The 12378-nt window shown below is 38.2% G+C and overlaps 1 protein-coding gene across 1 annotated transcript in view; it reads left to right on the top strand.

Moving 5' to 3' along the window:
- The window catches only part of Ntan1 (N-terminal amidohydrolase 1), a 123187-nt gene that overhangs the window by 51232 nt on the left and 59577 nt on the right, over positions 1 to 12378 (top strand). The window lies entirely within an intron of this gene.

The following is a 12378-nucleotide window of genomic DNA, read 5'->3' as shown; positions in this document are numbered from 1 at the left end:
CTTGAGGATAGTTCTTCTCCCACTAAAGACTGAGGCCAATTACTTTGTCACACAATAACTTTCGTGAAATTAAGCAGTTCATAATATATGCCATACGTTCTTCAAGGAAGGAGTATCTAGGAGATGATAAATTTGCTTTAATTTCAGAAGTATGGTGCTATGGTGCAAATTTATTTTCAGCTGTAAAGCTCCTATATACCTTAAGAAGCTATTTTCAACTAAAGCTAGATGTCGATTCACCCAGTACAGGAACTCCCCGACTTACGTAAGGGTTGCATTCTGCTGAACGCTACATAATTTGGAATTTCCCTAAATAACTATTTAGGGAAAATCAGCACTCGCAACTGTGCACACTGAATTTGATAGAAGCAAAAAAGAAATGTTCAGTGAGCATGTAAATAGAATTATTCAATTTTTTTATCTCATGTGAAGGAAATACAAAAGTGTACAAAATTACAAAAATTTCAAAATTATAAAATTACAAAAAGAGAGGAGACAGGCCATCAGCAAATATTACCTTTTGAGCATCGTTGCCAGAATTAACTCTGCAGCTGATAAGCACAGCGCTGTGGAAGTTGAGGGCTGTGGAGCTTTAGAAGTGGTTTTTTTCCAACACATTTTAGGTGGTAGATGACTTTCATCAACCGGTGAAATACCACCACTTTGCTTATTGGAGACTTGAAGTGGTGAAACCAATGTTTAGTCTCTAGAGCAAAGTTTCCGGCATCCCCCTCCCCCCATACTTCTCCTTCAACCCATGCACGGTACTAAGTACTATAGGGTTTGGTACCTTCGTGTTTGGGGTTTTCATAAAAAAAAAAAAAAAAAACATCACAATTTCTCTGCAGCTGCAGAATCGGCACTGGCGACTTCACCGCATACTTTAATGTTTCGAAACTAGTGCGATGCTTGAACCTATTAAATCACCTGCTGCTTGCCAAGAACTTTGCCATACTTTTTTGTTATCTTCATAAATACTCCTTGCTTGAATGGCTGTTAGATTCAGGGGCACTTGCTTCTGATCTGATTTTCCGTCCATATTATTAATAGCTTTTCCATTTTCAATATAGCACCTGAACGCTGTTTTATGATCACTCTTGGAGCAGGCTGGACCCGGTGCAAAATACATTGTTCCTTGAACATGTTCTTTTATATGTGCACTGTCCCTTAAAATAGTATTCACTATTGAAGCTGCTAGACCTAATTCCGTTCAATAGATGACAAACTTTGTCCTGCTTCATTTCTAAATAAATTGTTTCGTTTCCTAGTGCTGCCAGCATTTGCACTTTCCGTTGGTCGCTTTCCCTTCATCATTGTAATAAGTAAATAGGAATGAAGAGAAGATTCTGAAAATTTAATTATGTGTTTTATATGATTAAAGATTTCAATGAAGGGGGAACACATTTCACCAAAATACCGTAACGTAAAAACCCACAGAATTCCAGTTATCGGTATTATCACAAATGCAATAAGATCGAGTTTACTACCCGTTTATAATAGATTGCGCTAATAGAAAAGCCCAATAAACCAGAAAGTGCAAATTGTTTTTGTTGTTTTATGGTAGTGACTTCCAGAAATGTGTTTTAGAAAAATATCGCAAAGGAATTCAAAATTGATTCTTATAACGGAACATGTGATAGTGATGAAAGTGTAGTGCAATTTCCATTATAAAAATGATCTTTTAGAGAGATAAATAGCTTAGTTATATAGTGAAAATTTCAACTTCCAAGGTCTTGGAACGAATTACCAAAAAAAACAATGTGTTATTGGGTTCACATTATGATATTTTTACGATACCTCTATTTATTCCTATGAGATGCAAAATAAGTTTCCACGATTTTTTTAAGTTTGTATCGGCTGGCAGAAACTTACATAAAGTCGAATTTGTGTAAGTCGGGGGGTTCCTGTACATGGCCAAACACCAGACAAATTTGTTATGAAGTTTTGGTTGACAGCTGACACAACTTTAAATTATTTTTTGAATAGCATTTCTTATTTGGAGAAAGGCTATATGTGCCGAACCAGTCAACCACTTTCTGAATAATTCATCCTAAACCTGATGGGACCATTTTTGAATAGAGGTAGAAATGTAACCACTGAATGAATACAGGTAGAAATGTAACCAGTTTTGAATTTGCAAAAAAATTAGTCAAAAAAACACTACTATAATGGGAACTGTGAATCATGCTTGTAAAGAAGTTCCAATGTCCATAAAAAAAAGAAGGCAGAATTATATTCCACTTCAGTTTTCAAACTTGAGGATTGCACTCTGATGCATTAGTTGAGGTATATGATGCAAGAAAGCTAGGTTATACAGCATCAGCCAAAAAAAAAAAACTTCTGATTTCACCCATCCAATCACTCCAAATGTTTGTCAAGTTCAGCCTTAAATTTATTTAAGTTTTCAACTTCCACAACAACAGAAAGAAGTCTGCTCCAGCAATCAACTACACGCTGGCTAAAAACAAACTTCCACACATCTATTCTACAACTGTCTTTCCTCAGGTTAAAAATATTTGCAAGTGGAAGAATCCTATCAGCATGGAGCATGGTCAAACTATTCAAGGCCTTGTACACCTCAATCAGATCAACTCGCAGGTGCCTAGTCTCCAGACTTTACAGCTTGCAGCACTTTGTTCCTTTCACTAATCTTGTTGCCCTTCTTTGCATTAGTTGCAAAGAAGGGCAACAAGATACTCGTTCTAACAACTCCATATCCTTCCTAAAATGAGGCCTCTAGACCTGTATGCAGTACCCACGGTGTGGCCTGACCATTGCCTTATACAAAGGGATAATCACTTCCTTGGCTCTGCTAGCAAAATTCCTGTATATCATTGACAACACTCCATGACCTGCTCTGGCAGCCCATCTGCACTGCTCAGAGCACTTCATGGCGCCTCCGTAGCCAGGTGGGAAGGAGCAGCAGTGCGTAGCACACACTTCTTGATTAGACCGGGGTTCGAGCCTGTCCCCACCAAATATGGAGGATGCGGAAAGGTCGGAATGACCACCACCGCATATCCCGGAGCAATATGACCTTAGTTGCTAATGCTCCTAAAAAAAAAAAAAACCCAAATAAATAACAGAGCACTTCATATCTGACTGCACAATTACCCCCCCAGGTCTTTTTAATTGACCATTTCCTGAGTGTAGTACCTCACGGTTGTACGTTTTTCTTGGCTTACTGCTACCCATATGTAGTACTTTGCATTTCTCAATGCTAAACTTCATTTGCCATCTGGCAGCCCGTCTGCACTGCTCAAAGAACTTCATATCTGACTGGACAATTACCCCCAGGTCTTTTTAATTGTACGTTTTTCTTGGGTTACTGCTACCCATATGTAGTACTTTGCATTTCTCGATGTTAAACTTCAGTTGCCACTTTTCAGCCCATCTACCTAACTTTTCTAGATCCTGTTGCAGTAGCATACTGTCTTTACTCTGCCAACCTTTGTATCATCTGCAAACTTGGATATTAAGTCTGAATTATCAGGTCAAAGCAAATAAAAATGCATCTTGAATACTCTTCATACAAGTGTTGCAATAAGTAATGCTAAAAAGAAGAAGCCTGACACAGAATTATTACAGTGAAACAAAGTACGGGGTTGATGTTTCAGACAAATAGCTAAAAAATATTTGCTGATGCTATCGAGGCAGTGTTATGTGGGTCGGAAAACTGCTAGCTTGGGGGGGGGGACAAAGACGAATAGATTAACAGTAGCCACTGGCAGAGGTGAAAGAGATTCTTGCACTGCTTCTATTGGAATGAGCAGAAGCCTGAAAAACAAGATGCAGGATATTTCAGAGACTGCTGGGAGTCATTGCGGTACAAGTAAACACATGGGTTGTGTTAGGGTAGCTAAGAATAGAAATAGGTGCATGTATACTTGTGTGTACACCAATGCTAGGAGTTTAGTAAATAAATTTGATGAATTTGAGGTATTGCTCAAAACATCAAAGGCCGATATTGTGGGGATTTCAGAGACGTGGTGTCACACAGATATAACGAATGCAAAACTGGAATTTGGGGAGTACAACGTCTACAGCAAGGATAGACTGGAAAGGAAGGGAGGAGGGGTTATGCTATTAGTTAAGAAATACATAAAATCCAAGGAAGTGAAGCCAGTGGCCATCGCTGGACAGTGCAGTGTCGAGTCAGTTTGGTGTGACATAAGCATTGGGAGATCAAAATTGAGAGTAGGAGTATGCTATAGGCCTAATGACTCTGATGAGAATAATAAGAAACAGTACAGGGAAATAGAGTGGGCCAGTAAATCAGAGAATCTTATAATGGGAGATTTTAATTTCCCAGATATTGACTGGAATTTGGGGGCTGGTCACTCACACATTAACAAGGCTTTTGTGGATTTATTGGATGATTGTTTTCTACATCAGCATGTTCGGGAGGCAACTAGAGGGAGGAATACTCTTGATTTGATTATCAGCAGTGATTCTTCATGCTTTAAGAATCTGCAGATAAATGAACCACTAGGTGGCAGTGATCACAGTGTGCTGAAGTGGGATTTACTCAAAGAGGTAACTACCATTAGGGGTAAAGGGAAGGGTTATTGCTTTCGTAAGGGCAACTATGATGGACTGAGACAGTTAAATTCTATACAGTGGGACCAACTGATGATGTTACCAACAGCAAATGCAAAATGGGAAGCATTCAAAGAACTTATCTTGGAAGCTACTAGGCTTTCCATACCAACTAAGAAATATTGTTCAAGGTTTAGGCCTAAGTGGATGTTAGATGAACTAATGAGGCATATGGCAGAGAAGAAACATGCCTGGGGTACATACAAATTAACACATGACACAGAAGCCTATGATTGATACAATTTGATCTATAACCAAGTTACAAAGGAGGTCAGGCAGGCAAAGGCAGATTACGAGAAATCTTTGGCAAGGAATGCAAATAAAAACAGCAAAGAGTTCTTTACTTATGTAAAGTCTAGAAGGAAGGGGGATGAATCAGATTGGTCCACTTGATATCGACGGGTCAACTGTTGATGATCCTGCTCAGGTAGCTAACAAACTAAATGAATATTTTGCATCGACATTCACACATGAGGAGTTATTTAGCGAGGGGAATGCCAGAGGTGTATTGAACTCTAGCACTAAGCTAGAGAATCTTGTAATAACTGAGAGAAAAGTGGAGGAGAAATTGTTGAAGATAAACACAAGAAAGGCACCCGGGGTGGATGGGATCTATCCAGTTATATTAAAGGAGGCAGCAGAGGAAGTAAGCAAACCCTTAGCCATAATTATTAGAGCTTCCTTGGACTCAGTTGAGGTACCCATAGACTGGAGATGTGCAAATGTGACCCTAATTCACAAAGGAGGATCAAAGGCTTACACAAGTAATTATAGACCTGTGAGTTTAACTTCTGTTCCAGGAAAATTAATGGAGGCACTAGTTAAAGAAGCACTGCCGGATCATTTAGACAAGACTTCGGTTATAGCTCGGACACAGCATGGTTTTGTTAAGGGAAGTCTTGCCTGACCAATTTGATTGGATACTATGATGCAGTCACAAAGGAACTGGATGCAGGGAATGACTTTGATATTATATACTTGGATCTTAGAAAGGCTTTTGATGCTGTTGCACATGGAAGACTGCTGCACAAATTGGAGCAGTGTGACATTGGAGGCAAATTGCTGCTGTGGATAAAGGGGTGGCTGAGGGGGAGAAGACAGAGAGTGGCAATCAATGGACACTGCTCGTCATGGACTAATGTTATTAGTGGAGTCCCTCAGGGCTCAGTGTTGGGTCCATTATTGTTTTCTGTATTTATAAATGATATTGATGATGGTATATCAAGCTTAATGTCGAAGTTTGCAGATGATACAAAGGTAGGCAGGGTTGTCAAGGACACTACTACACTATGCTGCTGCAACAGGATCTGGAAAGGTTGAGCAGATGGGCTGAGAGGTGGCAAATGAAGTTTAACATTGACAAATATAAAGTACTGCACATGGGAAACAGCAACCCCAGAGCAACGTATCAACTCTGTGGTACTACACTGACAGTGGTAGAGAATGAAAGGGACCTGGGGGTGGTTGTGCAGGCAGATATGAAGTTCTCTGAGCAGTGCAGACGGGCTGCAAGAGTAGCTCATGGTGTATTGTCAATGATATATAGGAATTTTTCTAGCAGGGATAAGGAGGTGATTATTCCCTTGTATAAGGCAATGGTCAGGCCACACCTAGAGTACTGTATACAGGTCTGGAGGCCTCATTTCAAGAGCTGCTGGAACGAGTACAGAGAAGGGCAACAAGATTAGTGAATGGAACAAAGGGGTGCTTTTACGAAGAAAGGCTTAAGTTTTGCAAATTAAAGTGTCTGGAGACTAGGCACCAGCGAGGTGATCTGATAGAGGTGTATAAAGCCTTGAATGGTTTGAGCATGCTCAATGCTGATGGGATTCTTCCTCTCGCTCAGAATAATCGCCTGAGAGGGCATAAATTCAAATTGAGGAAAGACAGATGTAGGATAGACGTGCAGAAATTTGCCTTTAGCCAGCGGGTGGTTGGTTGGTGGAACAGACTTCCATCCCTTGTCGTGGAAGTTGATAGCCTAAATAAGGTTAAGGCTCAGCTGGACAGGTATTTCGAACGAACAGAGGAGTGAAGTGGAGGTGGTTTTTTTTTTTTTTTTTGGCTGATGCTGCATAAGCTTGCTTTCTTGCATCAAATGCTTCTACTAATGCTAATGCTAAATATTCAACAAAAGTGGGGTCGTGTAAACGGCTGGTTCACATTTTCTATGATATGTTAGATCCTGCAGTAATCATGCTTGAATTATTTATAAAGAAGTGACAAGGAAAGTTATGATGAGAAGAGATTTTATATTGAATTTAGCTAAAGTACTGGGAAAAGAATATACAGATTCACAGAAAGCAGCAACTCAAACCTGTAACAGTAGTGGGCATGTCAAACTTCTCAAAAGGCATCAGTGCCAAATTAGGTGATGCAAGGCAAACAAAACTACAGAAATGTGCTATGTGCATATTAGTATTAGTAACGGCCGTATGGTGCAAGAAAGCCTATGGCTTATGCTGCACCAGCCAAAAATAAAAAAAAAAAAAAAAATCCGAACAAAACAATGATAAAAACAAAAATTAAATAAATAAATAATAATAATTAATAAATAAATAAAAATAATAAAATGAAATAAAAAATAAATAAAAAGGAAATTAATCCTATCATCCTATGCGCTTCCCTTACCCGAAAGTACTATCCAGATGACCTTTGAATTTCCCCAAACTGTCGGCCTCTACCACCCACGAAGGCAACTTATTTCAGTAATTTATAACTCGCTGGCTAAAATAAAACTTCCTGCAGTCCAATCTAAACATTTCCCCCCGTAACTTGAATTTATGTCCCCTAGTTCTAGCATCATTTATAATCTTGAAAATTTTGTCCTCATTCATTTTACTGATGCCTCTCAGAGCCTTAAACACCTCAATCAAATCTCCTCTAAGGTGTCTAGTTTCCAAACTCTGCAACCCACATATTCGAAGTCTTTCTTCATAAGGACGCCCTTTTGCCGATCTCACCAGGCGAGTTACCCTTCTTTGCACCCTTTCAAGAAGCTCGATGTCTTTCTTTAGGTGCGGTCTCCATACTTGAACACAGTATTCCAAGTATGGTCTAACATAAGCCTTATATAATGGGATTATCACGTCCCTGTCTCTACTTGCAAAAGTTCGATAGATCATCGATAGGACACCATGGGCCTTCCTTGCAACCTGTTTGCAATGCTCAGAGAATTTCATATCTGACCGTATCGTAACACCCAAGTCCCTTTCCTCCAGTACTGGGTTTAGTTGAACTCCACCAAGTGAATAAGTTATTTTAGGATTACTGTTTCCCAGGTGTAATACCTTACACTTTGTTGGATTAAAGCACAGCTGCCATTTTTCTGACCATTCTTGAAGTCTATCTAGGTCTCTCTGAAGAAGCTCAGCTTGACAGTGATCATTAACTACTCTACCAATTTTAACATCATCTGCAAATTTAGACATCACGCCCTCTATCCCTTCATCAATGTCGTTTATGAAAATTAAAAACAACAGTGGTCCTAATACTGATCCTTGGGGAACCCCACTTCTTACATCAACCCAATCTGAGGAATAGCCATTTATCACAACCCTCTGCCTCCTGCCCTGAAGCCATCCTTCTATCCATCTAAGGATTTTCCCAGTGATTCCAACCTGTTCCAGCTTATAAAGCAACCGCTCATGTGGGACTGAGTCAAAAGCTTTGCTGAAATCTAAATAAACAATGTCGAAATTATTCCCTAAATCCAGCTCGTGAGTGACCCTTTCGAAATAGCGAACCAGATTTGTTAAACATGATTTTCCCTTTACAAAACCATGCTGAGTATCCTTGAGAATTTCAATTCGATCCAAATGATCCTGGATTCCACCCTTGATCATTGCCTCCATGATTTTCCCTACTACTGAAGTCAGACTGACAGGTCGATAATTTCCCACTTCACTTTTAGAGCCACCCTTATGTATGGGAGATACATTTGCACTTTTCCAATCCAAGGGAATCTCCCCAGAGTCTAGTGATGCTCGCATAACCAGCCTCAGTGGTTCAATGCACTCGCTTGCCGCCTCTCTCAAGATTATAGGGTATATTCCATCAACTCCAGGAGCCTTACTGGTCTGTAGGCATGAAAGTTTTTTCATTAAATAATCTTGCGAAATTTCAATATCATTAATTACATATTTTTTAACTTCGCTCCCACAATTTCCCATTGCCACAAAAGGCTTTTCATTTGTAAATATCGATGCAAAATAACTGTTGCGTTCATCTGCAACGGCAGCTGGTGTATTTATTACTATCCCCTTTCCCTTACGTAAAGGTCCGATCTGGTTTGTCCTGCTCTTCTTGGCATTTATATATGTGAAGAATTCTTTATCCCCCCTCTTTGCTCTGTTTGCTAGTGATTTCTCATAAACTGCCTTTGCCTGTCGAACCTTTTCTGTAGCTCTATTACACATATAAAGTATGTACAGCAATACCTCGCTTAGCACGGCTTCAAACACATGGGTTTTGCTATAACACGGTTTTCAATTAAGTTTAAGTTAAATTTACTGTACATGTTAAAACTCATTCAATAGCCTAGACACGTATTCTACTTATATGCTGCGGTGCTAACTCTGTTGTCTCACATGCACATGTGCTAGTAGCTTCCCTCAGGCAGTCAGCGGCAACGCGCAACAGTGTTCAGTTTTCTTAAATATTCTTTCGTTTCACAATTTATTTTTTACCCCTTTAAATACGAAATGATATATATATCGTTACATATATATATATATATATATATATATATATAGTGGATATGGTAAATAGTTAATAGTTATAAACGTCAGATAATTAATTATAATGGTGATACAATCAGTGAAAACCTAAACTAAGAACCTAACAAGGGAGAGAAGAGCTGATTAATGCCATCAATGTCTAGATAAAACATTACATCAGTCTTAATATCTATGAACATAGTGTGAATGAGTAGGTGGTAACTAAGGGCTGTGATAGCTGTCATAGCTGACTCTGGTCCATGGTAATAACCTGGTAGGGGAACATATTGTTATAAGCAAAAATGAAACATATATATATATATATATATAAATAATAATAATAATTACTAAATAACTAAGTCATGCCAATTGTAGTAAAGATAGGGGAGACACATTGCAAAGGACTTTATCGAGGGCTAACCCTTATAATGTGTCCTCCTACAACTGGCGAGCTATCAGTTTCTGTTATCATCTGCCTGTTATTCCTGACGAATGGTAAATAGATATCATAAGGATATCTGTAAGAGTGACAACTAAGTTAAGTTAAAATTAGAATATAGTAGTGGATAGAAGATAATTAATTAGGGAGGTAAACGAATTTAAGGTGGTTAACAAGCTAGATGACTTTAGCCCGACCGATAGCCCAGACAACGAAATCAACGTAAAAAGCAAATAATGGTGATAGTAAAGAACCAATAATACTATATAAACATGTTATTGGATGACAAAAGATAGTCAGCTGTTGCTAAATAAGGAGAACGGAAATAAGGTGATAGAAAGGTAATAGTACCTCAATCCCCCTCGAATTACTCTAATAGTTCTTGAGGTATGAAATGTAGAAAAAGATAGCGTATAGATAAAGTGAAGGAAGAGTAGTAAATCAAGATTACGTCGGAACATACCGGGGGCGTAACTTCCCGTCCCTTGTAGTAAGAGAACCTGGTATTGTAATAGAGTTAAACAGCTAATTTGGAAAGTATAAAATAAAATATATTCTTGAATGAAGAAGAATGGAATGGCCAGTTCCTGTTTACTTACGGCGTTGTATAACGAGTAAAGCAAACTTACCACAATGACGAGACGCGGGAAAAAACCACGTTGTGGCGTATGTGTCAAAATATATAGGTATAGTATAGGGTGCCAGCGCCCTCTTACTGGCAAAAGGTTAGATGCTAAAATTATATATTATAGTTTAAACCAAGATAGCCCAAGAGCCAACAGTATACTAGGCTAGTAGTAGAGGTTCTCATGAGAAAACGAAAGAAGAATAAGGCAAGAAGGAAGCTAAGAATTGATTTACTACCTTAGAAGCAAATACAGGTACAACTTTTTCAATGAGCGTAAGCTGTATTAAATATGCTACTAAGGCAGTGCCTAGTTATTTACATATTTACAGGCTCTGTATAAACCGTCAATCCAATATAATCCAGTGGGGGAAGAGTTACTTCCTCAAAACAGCAGTTATAATATGGTGGTGGTCAAGTTGATTATGGTATTTTTTTAAAGCTATCAACATAGCAGTATGTAGGTTTATATTTATGAAGCGTTTTGGGAATCTATTCTCCGATAATTTATGTTTAAAGTCTGTAAGAGTGCTAATTAAATAGCCAGTGCTATTGCATATTTTAACTAATCTTATACTTTGCGACAATATTAAATTTTTTTGAATTCTTATAGAGATATTTGAATGCCAGTTTGTAAGGCTAATGGTGTTAAAGCCAAACGTTGTTTCATTTGTCGTAGACGAAGGTGTCTAACTTATTATTGTGCACCTGTATGTTAATATCCAGGTAATTGGCTGTTTTAGTGTTATCTATGTTGGTAGCAACTATTTCTAATTCCGATGGGTAGACATCTCCAGAATCAGTGAGAAAGTTAGGATGATTAAAAACGATTAAATCGTCAATATATCTGTAGAATGTTATATCTTTATTAATATTAACTTCGAAGTGATGTAGGTACAGGTTTGCCACCAGGTTAGAACTACAGGCTCCCATGGCAATCCCAGTTTTTTGTTTATATATGTTGGTGCCATTGTAGATGTAACTTTTGAAGATGCAAATATTTATCAGGTCATTCCAATATTGAAGCTTGCAGGGTAAAAGGCTATTATATTCTGTGTAATAGTGGTCGAGTACATGTTTTAAACTGTCATGCGGAATGCTAGTAAAGAGATTTTTAAAGTCATAGGTGTTGATGTGTTCAGTGGTATGATTATTGTGCTTTAGAAATTCTAGAATAGGGTTATTATTTCGGATAACTCTGGGGTTATCAATGCTGTTGAAGATGATACTTAGTAGATAGGCCAGTTTTTTATGTGGAGTTTTTGCATAACTATTCCTGCACGATGTAATAAATCTGAAGCTGACAGGTGTTTTGTGGAATTTTGGTATACAATAGACAAATGGAAAGTTAGTGTTTGGGTTGTTAAATTTTAATTTTTTATGCATAGCTAATATTTTTTTCCTGATGGTGGTGCTATTTGCGGTCTCAAGTATATAGGTAGAACTGTGGTTCAGTTCGTTTAGCACTGTGGTAGTATAGAATTTTTTGCATATAAAACTGTAATTGTTGGCAGCTTTGTCTATGGTGGTGATGATGAATAAGGCCTGCAACTTTTTTAATTGTTGCTTAGCTTTGCCCAAATCGAATGTCTTGGCTGGCAGTAAGTTTCTATGTAGGACTGCAAGCTGTTTATGTACCGCTTGATAGGTTAGGGATATCCATTTTTGGAAAGCTTCTAACGGTATATTATACTTATAGGATAATTTTAGACAAAAGTGCATGAAGTCCTGGTATATAAGTTTATACATCTTTTTGGTGTTGTAAATGGTATTAGGCCTAAATTTAAAGCCGTAGGAAAGCAAGTTACGTAAATCAGGATCAGTAATGATGTTAAGATCACCAGTAATAATGTGTTTGTGATCTTTGTCTACATAAGTGAGATATTGGGGCAAATGGCAGAAACATTCAACCTCAGCATCACTTTTGTCTAGGTTGCATACTACCTGTTTATAATTGCAGACAGTAAGACCTATAGGTTTATTGTAACTGAATCTAG

The sequence above is a fragment of the Mastigoproctus giganteus genome, chromosome 12, assembly GCF_048544385.1.
Source record: "Mastigoproctus giganteus isolate SK-2022 chromosome 12, ASM4854438v1, whole genome shotgun sequence".
Taxonomy (NCBI): Eukaryota; Metazoa; Arthropoda; class Arachnida; order Uropygi; family Thelyphonidae; genus Mastigoproctus; species Mastigoproctus giganteus.
Note: the sequence above shows the minus strand (reverse complement) of the source record. Positions and strands in the feature narration are given on the sequence as shown.